We start from the raw sequence: 17,838 nt of genomic DNA, 5'->3' as shown, positions 1-17,838 counted from the left end.
ATCAAATAACATCACAGATTAGAGAGGGAAAAAGGTGCACACATCTGTCCACAAAAAGCACTTCTCTAAAGTACTGTTTCTCATTGAAATTTAGTCTCACACTATCATATACCTAAGATAATCTCTTTACTGTCTTGGCACATACAACAGCTCTATTTCCTGAATTTAAAATTTTAAATCCATAGTTTCATACACTGCAACGACAATATGGATCTCCCACACAGGCATAATTGAGCAGTACATGGAGAACAGTAGAACTATGCCATGTATTGCAAGTGATATTTGAAGATTCTGAAGATTACAACATGGTTAAGGCTCTCACAGAAGCTCTCTGGTTTTCTACATTTGCACAAAAACACAGACACACAGAGTCACACTTCTAAATATATCAAGTTATTTTAGAAATTGTGCAAACCCTTTTTTCTCTGATTCATTTTTAGGCTTTCTTACTTGCAAGCAAACCAGCTGTTGGGGAAGACGTAGGGGTTTTCCTTAATTAAAATGATTTCTCCTCGTTCTGATTTAAAGACGCTGAATTACGATAGCAAGAGTCTCCCCCCTTGGCGAGATTCCTTTGCAAAGAGTAACAGAATTTTCAGAAACTAGCTTAGTTAGGTTTTTTCATACCTTGGATATATGTGATTAAACCCTTAAGGTAAGTAAAATAAATTCAAATGCATTTTGAAAAATGAATATGATCAGCTGCTTAAAATGGTTGATAGGACATAGGATGAGAGAGTGCAGCTCATGATCTAAAACGATTGAAAGAGAAGAGCATTCTGGTCAAATGAGCAAATGTAGTGTTCGCTTATCTGTCTGTTACTTGTCTTCCAGTGTTTCCTCTCAGGGGATAAACCTAGCCTTCTATGAACCAAGCAGCATCTAAGTAAGTGATTCTGAGCAGCAGATCAGGTTTCATCCATCAGTCTCAACTTCTGGGATCCAAGTTGCTTTAGAGAATGCATGATTTTCCTCCCCTCTACACTTTTCTCTTCCCTTTTCTCTCTTCTTCATTGTAAGGCAATGAAAGGAAGTTTAACTTTAAAGGCTAACCTGCTTAGTTAGAATCCCAGCTCCACATACATTAGCCAAGGGCCCTGTCTGAGCGTCAGGCCTCTGCAGAGAGAGGTAATAACACCCATCTCACATAGTTAAATGAGGATGAAATGTAGTAAAGCAGACATTACTAAATATGCTACTCAGGAGGTTCTCCATGATCCTTCTCCACTTCCAAGGGTTTCCAGGATCCTTTAAGGTAGTTAGAGTGGTTATCTCCCAGTAGTACTCAGAAGCCCAGTGCTCCTTCCTCCCAGCTGCTACTGGCCTCATCCTTGGCTCCAGGTTCTCACTAACCCCAGCAGTGGCTGCAACAGCAGGAGTAACATCAAGATTTTAGGGAAATGAAAAGCATCACCTCCTTAAACAGCTAAGATCTACTGCTCCAAAACCATGAGAAAGTGGAAGATGACTTCCAGATCCCTGAAAAGGTGAAATAAAAATAGGATTAAAGGGAATGGAATTTACAAAGGGCTTAGCAGAGTGACTAGCACACGGTACATGCTTAGTAAATGTTATCCATTCCCATAAATTATTTTTGGAATGAATGACTAAACAGGTCAGCAAGGGATCCACTGGGTGTTTCGTTGAATAGTATTAAATGAACTGATAATGATGGTGACCACGAACATGAAACCATTTCTAGATAAATAAAAGTTTGCCAAGATGAAATTTCAGATGAAAATTGAAGGGGAGGATATCACGCTTCTCTCAAGACAAAGTAGTAGGTTAAATTAAGTTGAGGTATAGATTGCAGTAAAGACATTAATACCACTCTCAGCTGAAGTCAGCACAGAATGACTCCTCAAATCTTTCACCTTAGATTTCAGAAATATTATTCTGGGACATAATCATCTCTAATGTGAACAGGAGTGAGAGACAAAGTTGTTCTGAACTTTTCATGATAGCTCCAAACTCTGTCAATTTTACCATCAAAATAGGAGAAGAAATAGATCAAAAAGAAAATCTTATATTGCTGGTCTGAAAGCTACAAGATGAAAGTTGCTCATTCCACCCCCAAATCCTCCCACTGTAGTCTGAAGGAATATTGGTGATGAGTAAAATGTCTTGCTCAGAATAATAACATTTTAGAGGTCAGGCACATCATAAAGATTATCCAAATCAGAGATTTAACGTGGAGTCCATGGGATTAATTGAGGGCAAGGGTGGGGATCTGAAAACCCTCTGAAATTATGTGCCAAATTGTGTATGTGTATGTGTATTTGTGTTTGTTTTCTGAAATGTGGAAAAGCTGGAGGTGGAAATCAGGGCATTGACTATGATTTCTCCTTAGGTAAGGATGTGGCCAAGTTGATGACATATGACTCAAGAATTAAGGACCAGCTCTTTGTAAAACTTTCCCTAACTAGAAGTTCACAGGCTGTTAGTGTAAGTTCATCAATGGTAAAGCAAGCCCTTAGCATAAAAGTGAAGAGGCACAGCAAGCATTCTCCTTCTTGGATCAGGTAAGATCCTATTTTGCACAAATAGCCCCCTACTAGGGCCTAGGAAGCTAGGCCCAAAAGAACCTACACTGGGATCAACTGAAACTGCTTCTGTTCTTGGTGGCAGTTCATTTCCCAAATATTTTATATACTGAAGCTGCTTCTGTTCTTGGTGGCAGTTTATTTCCCAAATATTTTATATTTTTGGCTAAATAAATTAGAAATCCAATGTAATTTGTAGAGGATATCTTCATGGGTGTCTTTACCCCTTGATAATCTTTAATACTACAACAGATGATCTGAGGAGATGAACTGTGGCTTTTATCAGATTCTCAAACAGTCCCTGACCTAAAGAGCTTAAGAACCAGCTAGCAGCTAAAAAAATAATTTTATACATATGGGAAAATGTGGGGCTTCCCAGGTGGCACTGGTGGTGAAGAACACGGCAACCCATTCCAGTATTGTTGCCTTGAGAAACCCATGGACAGAGAAGCCTGGCAGGCTATGGCCCATAGAGTCACAAAGAGTCTTACACAACTGAAGTGACTTAGCACACACATACACAGCACAGGAAAGTGTAGTATTCAAGAAGTTAGGAGATTTACCCAAGGACAACTAGCAGAACCACATACATGAGACAATTCTAGTCATCACAAGTTCACTGCTTTTGCCACTGAACCCTAGTAGAAACTAAGTACTTAAGGGTTTTCCTCTGTTAATTCAGACACTAACAGAACACCCATAGGCTGGGTGGTTTAATCAAACATTTACTTCTCACAGGTCTGGAGGCTGGAACTATGCCATCAAGGTGTCAGCATAGGTGTTTGGTGAGGGTCCTCTCCCTAGTTTACAGATGGCTGTATTCTCCTTGTATCCCCAGATGGCAGAGAGAAAGATGTCTCTCATACCTCTTCTGATTAAGGCACTTAGCCCATTCATGAGGACTTCACCCTCGTGACCTAATTAATTACCTTCCAAAGTCACCATCTCCTCATACTATCACTTTAGGATAGGGTTAGGATGTCAATATATGATTTTAGGGGGACTACAAACATTCAATCCATAATAAGGGCTCCAGGATGATCAGATAAGTTGATGTCAACATCACAACACTTTAAATCAGAATCCAGAAGTAACTGCATGGTTTGTGTTTCTCCATTCTTAATTTCTGAGAGAACATGATAAACTAGGGAATCTAGATAACTAGACAATAGAATTAAGGCAGTGGATGGACTATAGATACAAAAACTAACATTTGTTTCTGCCGAGATGCTTCCCAAGAAAAACCATTGTTCTACACACCATGGACGTAGCAGCCACCAGTAACTTATGTATATCTCTCTTGGTTTTAGCTGCTCATGAAATGGCATTGGAAATCAAAACTCTTCTGATGGATTTGTGCTTCCATCTCTAAAAACATTCTTATTTTTATCTCTAATAAGATTGAACCATCAGACTGCTCCTGGGAGTATTCCAGAGAAGGCCACATATTACACTGGCAGAACTATTTCACTGAAAGACCATTCTAATCCAATGATTTTTTTCAGGTCTCTCCTCATTACCTGCCTTTGGTCTTGGATCTTCTATATCTGTTTTTCCTACTCTGATCTTACCAACATTTTCTGTTTGGATTCATCTTTCTTGCTTCCCCTGGTTGCCTGTCTTCCTTCATAGGTTAGTGAGTATCTAACTAGTGGACTAAATCACAATATTTGATAAAAAACTTCTTGAGCTATTCATCAGTTTGGAAACAGAAGGAGCTTTTCTAGGATGTAAGAGTAGAAGACATTCTATTCTTTTTTTTTCATTTATTTTTATTAGTTGGAGGCTAATTACTTTACAACATTGTAGTGGTTTTTGTCGTACATTGACATGAATTAGCCATGGATTTACATGTATTCCCCATCCCGATCCCCCCTCCCACCTCCCTCTCGACCCGATCTCTTTGGCTCTTCCCAGTGCACCAGATCCAAGCACTTGTCTCATGCATCCAACCTGGGCTGGTGATCTGTTTCACCCTAGATAATATACATGTTTCGATGCTGTTCTCTTGAAACATCCCACCCTCGCCTTCTCCCACAGAGTCCAAAAGTCTGTTCTATATATCTGTGTCTCTTTTTTCTTTTTTGCATATAGGGTTATCATTACCATCTTTCTAAATTCCATATATATGTGTTAGTATACTGTAATGGTCTTTATCTTTCTGGCTTACTTCACTCTGTATAGTGGGATCCAGTTTCATCCATCTCATTAGAACTGATTCAAATGGATTCTTTTTAATGGCTGAGTAATATTCCATGGTGTATATGTACCACAGCTTCCTTATCCATTCGTCTGCTGATGTGCATCTAGGTTGCTTCCATGTCCTGACTATTATAAACGGTGCTGCGGTGAACATTGGGGTGCATGTGTCTCTTTCAGATCTGGTTTCCTCGGTGCGTATGCCCAGAAGTGGGATTGCTGGGTCATATGGCAGTTCTATTTTCAGCTTTTTAAGAAATCTCCACACTGTTTTCCATAGCGGCTATACTACTTTGCATTCCCACCAACAGTGTAAGAGGGTTCCCTTTTCTCCACACCCTCTCCAGCATTTATTGCTTGTAGATTTTTGGATAGCAGCCATCCTGACTGGTGTGTAATGGTACCTCATTGTGGTTTTGATTTGCATTTCTCTGATAATGAGTGATGTTGAGCATCTTTTCATGTGTTTGTTAGCCATCTGTATGTCTTCCTTGGAGAAATGTCTGTTTAGTTCTTTGGCCCATTTTTTGATTGGGTCATTTATTTTTCTGGAGTTGAGCTGGAGGTGTTGCTTGTATATTTTTGAGATTAATCCTTTGTCTGTTGCTTCATTTGCTATTATTTTCTCCCAATCTGAGGGCTGTCTTTTCACCTTGCTTATAGTTTCCTTTGTTGTGCAAAAGCTTTTAAGTTTCATTAGGTCCCATTTGTTTATTTTTGCTTTTGTTTCTAAAATTCTGGGATGTGGGTCATAGAGGATCCTGCTGTGAGTTATGTCGGAGAGTGTTTTGCCTATGTTCTCCTCTAGGAGTTTTATAGTTTCTGGTCTTACATTTAGATCTTTAATCCATTTTGAGTTTATTTTTGTGTATGGTATTAGAAAGTGTTCTAGTTTCATTCTTTTACAAGTGGTTGACCAGTTTTCCCAGCACCACTTGTTAAAGAGGTTGTCTTTTTTCCATTGTATATCCTTGCCTCCTTTGTCGAAGATAAGGTGACCATAGGTTCGTGGATTTATCTCTGGGCTTTCTATTCTGTTCCATTGATCTATTTTTCTGTCTTTGTGCCAGTACCATACTGTCTTGATGACTGTGGCTTTGTAGTAGAGCCTGAAGTCAGGCAGATTGATTCCTCCCATTCCATTCTTCTTTCTCAAGATTGCTTTGGCTACTTGAGGTTTTTTGTATTTCCATAGAAATTGTGAAATTATTTGTTCTAGTTCTGTGAAAAATACCATTGGTAGCTTGATAGGGATTGCATTGAATCTATAGATTGCTTTGGGTAGTATAGCCATTTTGACAATATTGATTCTTCCAATCCATGAACATGGTATATTTCTCCATCTATTTGTGTCCTCTTTGACTTCTTTCATCAGTGATTTATAGTTTTCTATGTATAAGTCTTTTGTTTCTTTAGGTAGATATACTCCTAAGTATTTTATTCTTTTTGTTGCAATGGTGAATGGTATTGTTTCCTTAATTTCTCTTTCTGTTTTCTCATTGTTAGTGTACAGTAATGCAAGAGATTTCTGTGTGTTAATTTTATATCCTGCAACTTTGCTATATTCGTTGATTAGATCTAGTAATTTTCTGGTAGAGTCTTTAGGGTTTTCTATGTAGAGGATCAAGGACATGCTATTCTAAAATCAGATGAATGGCTCATTTTGTCCAGCATTCATGTCTTACAAAGTAACATCAGGATGTTTATAGAAAACCACATGCCAGTTCTCTATGAAATCAAATTCTAGTAGGTAATGTATTCTAAACATCAATTTCCCCTTAACCCATTCCATTAGAAACAACATATACTATTTATTGACTATCTACTATGTGGCAGGCCTTATGAAAAGTTCTTTAAGTACATTTTTTCTTTTAAATAGCACAATTATATACATTGCAAGTATCATTACTATCCCCAGTTTGCAGACATGGAAACAGATTCAGAGTATTTAGGCAGGTAGTTAAGAGTTAGAAAGTGAAATGAAAGTCATTCAGTTGTGTCCTACTCTATAAATCCATATACTATACAGTTGGTGGAATTCTCCAGGCCAGAATACTGGAGTGGGTAGCCTTTCCCTTCTCCAAGAGATGTTCCCAACCCAGGGATCAAACCCAGGTCTCCCACATTGTGGGCAGATTCTTCACCAGCTAAGCCACAAGAAAAGCCCAAGAATACTGGAGTGGGTAGGCTATCCCTTCTCCAGGGGATCTTCCCAACTCAAGAATTGAATCGGGGTCTCCTGCATTGCAGGCAGATTCTTTAGAGCCAAATTTTAACCCAGGCCCATCTGCTTCCATAGCCCACTAAATGACTATGCATAAGCCATGCATACATTTAAAACTCTTAAAACATGCATATCAATAGTTTTGGTTTTAACCACTTATTGGTATTAACAAATTCCATATTATCATTATAAGACACTCCGTTTTGGTGTGCCTCTCATAAAAGAATTACTTTCAAATTTAATAATGTATAATGTAATTCATCTATGTTAGCATTTGGTGAATGAATCAACGTTCATTTTATCACACCAGGAGATCCAAAATCTAATTAGTAGGAGTCCCAGAAAAAGAAAAGGAGGTGATGAGAAGCAATCTGTCAAAGAAATAATTCAAGAACGTTTTCCAGAACCAAAAGACATGAATCTTAAGCCCACTGAATCCCCAGTAGAGTAGCTGAAAAAAAAAGATACTCCTAGCATGGTAATTCTAAACATTAGAAGGAAAAACAAGATCCTCCAAATTTGCAGAGCATAAAAGAGGAAAGAATAGCTTTAGACTTCTCAGCACACACACATAAGGATCTGGAAGATAATGGTGACCTATCTCTAAAGGACTTCAAATGTGAGTGAAACATGTTTAGTCCAGGAATTCTTTAGCCAGACAAAGTAGGGGAGGGGAAGTCAAAACTTTCTTCATGAAGCTACTGAGGATGTACTCCACCAAGGTGAGAGATAACACAAAGAATCAGAAACCCAGATGCGGAACCCAGGAGACAGGGAATGCAACAAAATACAGAACTGAAGGCCGTCTCCAGGTAACTGGGAAAGGAAGATGCAGGAGGGTAGGTTTGCAGCAGAGCAACAAAGCTCAGTGGAGTAGGAAGACAGAGGACTCTGGGAGGCAGAGCACCAGAAAAAAAAAAAGGGGAGGGAGGAACTTATATGTCTGGCAGGTTTGAACATGTGGAATACTGAGAGAAGTTTCACAGAGCCATTAGAGAATGTGGGAAGACTTAGAAGATATTTTAGCATATAGAAAAATATATGAGGCAATTGACAGCTCCAGAAAAATAGAAAGAGTTATGTCAGGATGAAAATTTGATGAAAAGTTATTATTTATAAGCTATTATTTACCTCAACAAAGAACCATATTCATGTAGTCATAATGATAAAAACACTACATGTGGATTTAATATTATAAGATTAAGAAATGTACAAGGCCTGAACAATAAAGCAGAAGAGCTTTATTGATAGAATGAAAGAAGGCTTGAGTACCTTGATAAACATATTCAATTTTATAAAGATGGTAAATTTCCCAAATTTACACCAAAATATGATGCAACATTTTAAATATAACCTGGTCAAATGGTTCTAAAGTTGCAAAAAGCAAAAGTGTGAGAATTATAAATACCCTTAAACTGCCATTTTTTTCCAGATACAGAAATTTATCATAACATTTCAGTGATTTTGGCATTAGCCAAGAACAGATCTGGGTCAGAGACAGGAATTAAATGTCTGATAATTAAGGTGTTTAAAAGCAGTAGGGATGTAATAAATTAGAAAAAAGCCAAAAGAATTTTTGGAACAAACTGCTAATGATGAATAAATAGCTAATGCTAATGTGGAGAAACAGACATTGTTTTACTTGCTTGTTGGAGCACATGGTGAGGCAACCTGGCAATACCTACAAAAATTCTATGTAACTGCAACTTGACTTTGTAATCCTATTTCTTGATATTGTTGCTACTAAATATATTTTATAGAAATATTTGTTGCAAGATTTTTTATTAAAGCAAATGATTGATACACATATGATGGGAAATGATTTCCAAGAAACAGCTTTAAGTGCAAGTAGAAAATAGTATATATACTATACTTCCACTTGTAGAAAAATGGAGACAATTGCAAGCATTTATGTGCATGTGCATATACTTGAATATGTGCATACACCAACATACATAAAATATACATGTACACAATATGTGTATACATACATATGCATATATATTTAACTTATTTCTTGTGGCTTTCAAATTTTCAGCCATGTACCCATAATTCTATAAATAAATTTAAAGATTTTTAAGATTAAAACAAATCAGTATATGCTTAACTTTCCATAATAGGCTTTGGGACAGTCTGAGTTGGCTAATTCTTTAATATTTGAGTGAAATATTGCCAGTATGAAGAATCCTCTGACATAGTTGTCAGGCAGAACTAGTGTATCTCCTTCTCTGGCACTTTGGACATCATTCTGTTATAGCATTTATCACATTGCATTATAGTTAGTTTTGTATATTTCTGTCTTGTCTATTAGAATATGAGGACCTCTATGGGGCAGGGAGAGAGATATTTATAGATTCATTTATTCGTTCACTCATTAACTAACCACTAGAAAAGCTGTTTATTCAACCTTGTATTTTTTACACCTGGCAACTGACATATAAGAATTCAATGTACTGTTTTTGAATGAAAGCATGAATAAATGAATAAGGTGAATTCAGCAATTCATCACAGGATTCAGGATGGTAGCTTCTTTATCCTCCTTTATTCTAAGGACTTCCATCGCTTCTTGCCTAAAAGTTAAACTGCAATCATGTTGAATAGATGTTTCAAATCTTATATGAAAGCTCTTAATCCATTTGTAGAATGATTAAGCATATTCATTCAGAAACAAATAAGATTCTATAGTCCTTCAAGTACTATTTTACTACTTTTCTTCTGGTATATTTGCATGTTTGCAAATATCATAATTGTGTCAAACAGAATAGACAAATACAAGAACTTAGTATTTTTAGTGCAAAATGTTTGATAATTACAAAGCATCATGCATCACTTGGGCAAAATTTTTCCCACAATAGCCCTGGGGAGTAGAAGATTTTGTTAGAGATAAGTAGATAAAGGCAGCATGAAGAAATGATTTTTACCAAGTCATATGACAAGTCAGTAGCATAATTAGATTTCACTCGAACAAATCTATGCTCTTAGGTCGTTGTTTCATCTATCTCTTCTCTCAAATTAAAAACCATATTTAGGCTGAAGGTGAAGAGGTTATAGATACACAATGGTAAACTGATCCAACAGCTCTGGTAGGAGGGGATATGATATTAGCAGAAATGAGTCAAATCCTAGCTGGGAACTGACTACCTGAATGTCAGTGGAATTTGCTTTAAAAGATGATTACAGTTGGTTTTTCATGAATTTCTGGGATCTATGAAAAAGATTTGTCAAAGTCCGGACTCCTTAAGAGAGTCAAATTGTCTCACAGTTCTTTTTGCATCCCTATCTTAGCTATGGTATCTTACTGCATTTCAATGGATTTATGCCTTCATTCCCTGCCTGCATCCCCCACCCCTCTCCCTTGTGAGTCCTTCCCAAGAAGGGGTGATGTCATCATTTTTTGTTTTTAATCCCCAGGGCTTAGCCTAATGCTAGGCTGATAGTTGTACTTCATAAATATGCAGACTAGAGAAAACAGTTCTGGTTCACAGTCAATATGATGTAGTAGAAAGCAGTTCTATCATGGTCTCAGCCCTTCAGTAGCAGAATCAACCAACACCTGTACTAATAAACCAAATTTCAGTTTATTCTTCTAAAAAAATTAAATGGATCACAAGCTGACTTGTAATAACATTTTCAGTTCTAAAAACGGTATGATTTTATGTATTGGAGCAAAAGGAAGTTGGTAGGGTTATGACAAACAAATAAGAAATAAAATATAAAATACAGCAGTAAGCAAGTTTTAAACCCTCATCAAGCATCAAGATCTGTGCTAAGAAAGGTCTTTACATTCATTTTCTCTTCTAATTCTCAAAACAATCCTATGATCTAGGAACCCTATGATCTTCTTCTGTCCACATTTCACAAATGGAGAAACTGAAGTGCAGAGAGGTGAGTAACTGGACAAGTTCACAGAACTAATCTGACTATGGAGTTTGTGCTTTTTAGTCACAAGTCTGGTTTTTTGTTTTTCAGTTGCTCAGTCATGTATGACTCTTTGCAACCCCATAGACTGCAGCACACCAGGCTTCCCTGTCCTTCATTGTCTCCTGGAGTTTGTTCAAGCTCATGGCCATTGAGTCGGTAATGCCATCCAACCATCTCATCCTCTGTCACTCCCTTCTCCTCTTGCCTTCAATCTTTCCCAGCATCAGGGTCTTTTCCAATGAAAAGCTCTTCATACCAGGTTGCCAAAGTATTGGAGCTTCAGCTTCAGCATCAGTCCTTCCAATGAATATTCAGGACTGATTTCCTTTAGGATTGACTGGTTTGATCTCCTTGCAGTCCAAGGGACTTTCAAGAGTCTTCTTCAGAACCACAGTCAGAAGCACTAATTCTTTGGCACTCAGCCTTCTTTATGGTCCAATTCTCACATCTGTACATGACTACTAGAAAAACCATGGCTTTGACTATGAGGACTTTGTTGACAAAATGATGTCTCTGCTTTTTAATATGCCATCTAGGTTTGTCATAGCTTTTCATCCAAGGAACAAGCATCTTTTATGTGGATTCTATGTAATCACAGACCCCAAAAGATGACTGTGTTTAACAGCAAACTGAAAATGGAGACTTCAGCCCATAGCTTCTAGGTACTTGTGATAGATTAAGAATATGATTTATTTTTTATAAGAAAATCTAATTTGTGTGACTACATAATATCTTTCTCTTTTTCTTGGACTTTGGAAGGGCATAAATATTTAATCCTCTTGTTCTTTTTTTACCAGCCTTACTGCATGCAGAGTTATGGGTGACTCTGTGTTGGCTTAGTTAGCTCTAAGTAGGTCTGCAGCCAGTATGGATGAGTTAAATATAACCCTTTCCATTAATACAGAACTTTCATTTAAAATTACCAAGAGTGTTTGACACAATACAGCTTTCCTAAACTTTATCTGTGACTAAATTTTATGTAGTCTTTGAATCATTGCAGCATTTATGGATGCTTCCATTCCATCAGTCCACTGCTGCTGGGAAGCCTACCTAACTCAGATGCAATAATAATACCAAGAAGGTCTCTGTCTCTGTCTTCCACAAACCTACATCTTGCAATGGCTTGCATTCAAGTATGCACTCAACAAATACCCATTGGTTAAACAGGTAGATTATTCTGTAAAACAGCAGTGCTGGAACACAAATATAGAGTGCTGTGTGGTTGAAGCTTGGACTTTTAGCAACTACACTATAGCCAGTTTCTGGTTGACAAGTTTCCTGATATTAAAGACTGGTTTATGTGTTTTGTTGTAAAGTCATATAGTAAGTGTTGCTCATGGTAGTATGGAATACAGAGTCAAATTAAACAGAGTTATTAAGAAAAATATTCCCTTACATGATGCACTGAGAAGAGTATGGTATCATTTCTGCAGTATTCTTGCAAAAAAGCATGACCTGATACTGGTCATGAAGAAACATTAGGAATAGCCAACCCGAGGTCATTCTGAAGACTAGCAGTGTCCAATAGAACTTACTATGGTGATGACAATATCTTAGAGCTATGTTGTCAATTGTGTTATTGTGACTGAAAAGTGAGATTATTAATTTTATGTAATTTTAATGAATTTTAGTTTAAATAACTATACATGGCTAGTGGCTACTATGTTATAAACTGACCAGTATTGACCCTTCCTATTAAGAACATGGAAGACAGGGAAAGAATGAAGAACTATATACAGATTTGGAAGAGACTAAAGAGACACGAGACCTAAATACACTGAGTTCCTGGATGCCATTCTGGACCAAAACATAAAAGAATCATTGTTGGTACAGTTTGTGAAATAAAATAGGATAACTGTTTTGGACAGAGTGTGGTATTGTTACTGATTTCCTGCTTTAAAGGCCTGTCCAAGAGTTTTTTAGGAGAGTGTCCCTATTTCTGACAAGTTGGAATATTTAGGGGTGATGAAGAATACTGTTTTCAGCTTGCCTTCAAAATGTTAAAGACTAATGATAATGAAAATATAATATGTGTGTGTATATATATACATGCAAATATACATGTAGATTATATAAAAGGATATATATACACGTGTGAACGTTGCTCAGAGTTGTGTCCAACTCTTTACAACCCAATGGACTGCAGCCTGCCAGGCTCCTCTGTTCATGAAGTTCTCCAGGCCAGAATACTGGTGTGGGTAGCTGTTTCCTTCTCCAGGGGATCTTCCCAATCCAGGGATCAAACCCAGGTCTCCCACATTGCAGGTGGATTCTTTAGCATCTGAGCCACCAGGGAAGCCCATATATGTGTATAGATAATATAAATATAATGTATATATGCTTATATATGTCAGTATATGTGTAGATGATATAAATGTTTATGTACATACAGAGAGAGGGAGAGAGGTCCTGAAAGAAAGAGATGGAACAAATACAATGAAATGTTAACAATGAGAAATTTGAGTAAGTGGAAAATGGTGCCTTAGAATTGTACTTCAGATTTGAAATAATTACAAAATAGTTAAAAGGAGAAGTAAAATTAACACAAATCTTTAGGATGTTTGCCTTTGAGTATCATTAATAAACAGTATTCATTCATTCGTTCATCCATTTATTCCTTCCTTCATCCAGCAAGCACTTATTAAGTATCTGGTTTGTACAAAGCACTTTAGGGGATACCCAAGTGAATAAGCTTTATCTCTCTCCTTAGGAATGTATAGTCTATGAGAGGCAATAAGACATATTAATAGACACTATATGAAATAATGTGAAAAAAAATAAAAGTACAATATGTACAAAGTGCATTTATAATATCTAAATGATAATTCTATTATATTACATAGAAAGCTTATTGGAGGACCTTTATCTTTGTCTCAAAGGACAGGAAAGATTTTTAAAAGTGAAGATGGTATAAGAGATTATTTCTATCAGTAAAATTAGTGTTCCTAAAGAAACTTCAGAAACCTAACCCCAAAATAGCTGTAAAGTTCATATCCCTTCTGTAACTACCTCACAGGTAGCTATGCATCCTGAGCTTGAATACTTTCAGGGACAGAGAAATCATTACTCTATCTGAGGCAACTCATTCTGTCATTAGACAGACTTAACCCGTAGAAAACTCTTTCTTATTCCAAACCAAAGTCTGTCTATGTATATCTCCTATCCTAACCCCACTGGTCCTATTTCTTCCCTTTGGTGCTGTAGAGAACAAGTCCAATGTCCTTTCCTCATCTGCATGACAATTCTTTGCATATTTCAAAACAACTTACTCTTCTTATCACCAAACTGAATATCATAAATTCCCACTTTTTTTAATTCTCATGATATCATAGTTCTTGGAACAGGTAAACCTTTATAGAAAGATAAAGAAACTTTCTATATATTTCTTAAAGTGTGATGAGCCTCATAAGTCCAATATTCTTCATGTCATAGACCCAGTATTGAGAATGGTGGCACCGTGGGCTCCAGGTTTATGAGAGGTGTATGTCCGCACATGGATCATGAGACACAGTTGTTTTGAGAAAAGTCATGGCACACTGCCACAGTCCATGTGGCACACGCACATGGAGTGAATGGCTAGCTAAAAGCTCTCTTGCTTGCACTATCCCCCATGTTATTGTAAGGTACTTGGGTTTTTAGGACCCAAGTGTGGTCCTTACGTTTTATCAGTAATATGTGGATTTTCTTAGAGTCCAATAATCACTCTAGTTTGTGGGGATCCCTTTGGGTCTTGGCTTGACATCCAAAATGTTTTATATCCTTCCAAGCTTTCTGTCATTTTTAATTGTAATGAGATTAATTGCTATGTGTCTATTATTAAAATTTAATTATAATTACTGTAAAGTAAAATTAGAAAATGATTTATGTTAAGAGATAAATAATTAAAGAAATTAACAAGAAGAATTTTAAAAATGATGAAAAGATATGAGTGCGTATAGAGAGAGAAAGAGATAGAACGTGTTGAAGAGAAATCATGAGAAGAAGAGGAATTTTACCACATATTAGGTGGCTCAGTGCTAAAGAATCTGCCCGCTAATGCAGGAGACTCAAGACACGCAGTTTCAACCCCTGGATTGGGAAGATCCCCTGGAGGAGGGCATGGCAACCCACTCCAGTATTCTTGACTAATAAAATCCTGTGGACAGAGGAGCCTGGCGGGCTAAAATCCATGGACTCACAAAGAGTCGGACACGACAGAAGTGACTGAGCACACACATACATCAAAAGGTATTACTCCAGATAAAGGGGCAAGCATAATTTTACCTGAATTCCAAGGCACTTAATATTAAATAACAAGAGCTATTTTGCATAAGTCCACCCACTAAAATACTGGAATGTACCCTTCAAAGTTGATGATCTTGAGCTATTGATATTGATGATATTGATTGATCAATTGATATTGATGATATTGAGCTATTAAGGTATTAAATCTGCTGCCTAAAATTATCAATATCCTTCCATCACCTAAAGAGAGAATCCAAGTATGACAGAACATACCCTACGTTTGGCCCAGATCTTAGCGTTTGGCCCCCCTTTCCTGCATGGAGAAATCACATGTACCTATGCTAGGTTCCAAAGGGAAGTGTCTCCCAGGACAGATCTATCTCTGCTTGTCTCCACACCTTGCATGTGTTACTGCCTTTCTCTGGGCACCCTTCCTTCTTTCTTGATAAAGCCTTGGCTTAGGGTTTAGTTACAACACCATTTACTTTCAAGGGCTTCCCTAGTGATCTAGTGGTAAAGAATCTGCCTGCCAATGCAGGAGATACAGGCTTGATTCCTGATCTGGGAGGATTCCACATGCTGGGGAGCAGCTAAGCCTGTGCAGCGCAACTACTGAGCCTGTGCTCTAGAGCCTGGGAGCCGCAACGACTGAGCCCTTGTGCTGCAGCAACTGAAGCCCATGTGCCCTGAAGCCTGTGCTCCACAAGAGAAGCCACTGCAATGAGAAGCCTCCGCACAGCAGCTAGACAGCCGCCCTCACAGCGATGAAGACCTGGCACATCCAAAAACAGATAAATAAAATAAATTAAATTTTTTTAAAAAGCACCATTTGCTTTCAAAATATCTATGTTCCCTCCACTCAGTCTCCATTTATCTGCCATATTTCTCTATTCTACACATTGATCTGACAGACAATTTCTCTTATTCAATGATAATTATCTATTTCTCTCTCTTTATACATCCCTGCAGGGAGGCTAACGGAGTCTCTGGCATCTGGTAGCTGCTCAATCAATGCATGTTGAATGCATGAAGGATGAAATACAGATACAGATTTTTCAAATAATATTGAAAAAATATTATTTTTCAATAATAATGATATTATTGTACTAGTTAAGGCTCTTAGTTGACAGTATGAGATACCGAGCGCTTCCTTAGTGGCTCGGTGGTAAAGAATCTGCCTGCCAAAGCAGAAGGCGTGGGTTTGATCACATGGTCAGGAATATCCCCTGGAGAAGGAAACAGCAATCCACTCCAGTATTCTTGCCTGGGAAATCCCATGGACAGAGGAGCCTGGTGGGCTACAGTCCACGGGGTTGCAGAGTCAGAGATGACTTAGTGACTAGACAACAACACGAGATATCAAGTTAGTCCAATATAAGAACATGAGAAGGGGAGGAAGAAGAATGCCTCTCAGTGAATCCAGGAAAGGGAGGGAGTCAGAGCCCTGGAAGGTTTGACACCAGGAATTGAAAGGCAACAGAACACTTTTACTCTCTTTTGTGTCTACTTGTTTCAAGTCATTTTATTTTTTTCTTCTTTCTGGCTGCAGGATAGCTTTTGCATTCTCTTCACAGCTCCTGCTATTTACAGCTTATACCTCCAGCTGCATGTCATGCCTGGCTCACAGTCACTCTATTTCAATTCCAAATGTCTTTGGAGGAGTGTGATTGACCCAGGTTGCATCAGGCAACACTTATTGTCCAATCAATCAAGATCAGAAGGAGGAGGTAACATGGTACAAACCTGGCTGCTGATGGGTGGCCTTACCCTGTGTGTTGAGGTAGGTAAGAGCATTCCCAGAGAAGGGGATGGCTCTCCATCCAAAACCGAGTGGATGCCCAAACACTGTCAGCCATAGACTATCAAATCTGCCAAAGAAGGCAGTGGATTGCTGCAAGTAGGGGACTTTTAGTTAGCAATCTTAGATTTTAGAAAAAGGAATTCTTTGATGGTTTTAGGTTAAAATAGCAACAAAACCTGACTCTTTTCTTTTTTTAAACCAAAGTTGGTATAGAGCAGGCTTATCCTAAGCATCCACTCACTCTCTGACTCAGGTCATTATGAAGTATGCATGAAGAAGTGTAGAACACAATGGTGCATGCAAGTGAGAGGAGCATCCTGGGGTGGAACTTGGTAATTAATTTCTTGAAAATTGAATTTTCTTTCCATTGCGTTTTCCCCTAATATTTTACATTACAAAAAAATCCAACAAATAGTTTTTGGATAGTATATTCAAAGAAGAGAGTGCAATTTGTTTTACTGGAGCATAAAGTATGTGGAGAGAGAATGAAAAAAGTTCCAAAGTTATTTTCAAGAGCTAAGTTAAGATTCTTTGGTTTATTAGGAAGAAATTTGGACATGCTGAAAATTGTTGATTGGAGAAATGACATGATTAGAACTATATTTTAAGATAGCTGTTGTGTGTGCTCAGTCACTAAATCGTGTCCAACTCTTAGCAATCCTATAGACTGTAACCCACCAGGCTCCTCTGCCCATGGAATTTTCCAGGCTGGAATACTGGAGTGTGTTGCCATTTCCTCCTCCAGCGGATCTTCCTGACCCAGGGGTCAAATCCACCTCTCCTGTGTCTCCTGCTTTTGTAGGCTGATTCTTTTCCACTGAGCCATCTGGGAAGCCATAAGATAGCTATTACAGCAGTATAAAGAATGAAACAAATTGAAAGATTATAAATTAGGAGGTTGTTGCATTTAGAAGGAAATGTTAAAA

At 37.7% G+C, this 17,838-nt stretch overlaps 1 long non-coding RNA gene across 1 annotated transcript; it reads left to right on the top strand.

Moving 5' to 3' along the window:
* The first annotated feature begins 829 nt into the window (after positions 1-829).
* Positions 830-12,676, top strand: LOC110133698 (uncharacterized). The gene is made up of 3 exons (XR_002312850.2): positions 830-886; positions 2,351-2,522; positions 12,588-12,676. It is a non-coding gene; the product is annotated as an uncharacterized lncRNA (long non-coding RNA).
* Positions 12,677-17,838: the final 5,162 nt, after the last annotated feature.

The sequence above is a fragment of the Odocoileus virginianus genome, chromosome 4 (genome assembly GCF_023699985.2).
Source record: "Odocoileus virginianus isolate 20LAN1187 ecotype Illinois chromosome 4, Ovbor_1.2, whole genome shotgun sequence".
Taxonomy (NCBI): Eukaryota; Metazoa; Chordata; class Mammalia; order Artiodactyla; family Cervidae; genus Odocoileus; species Odocoileus virginianus.
The sequence above is the reverse complement of the archived record's forward strand: the minus strand, read 5'-3'. Positions and strand labels throughout refer to the sequence as shown.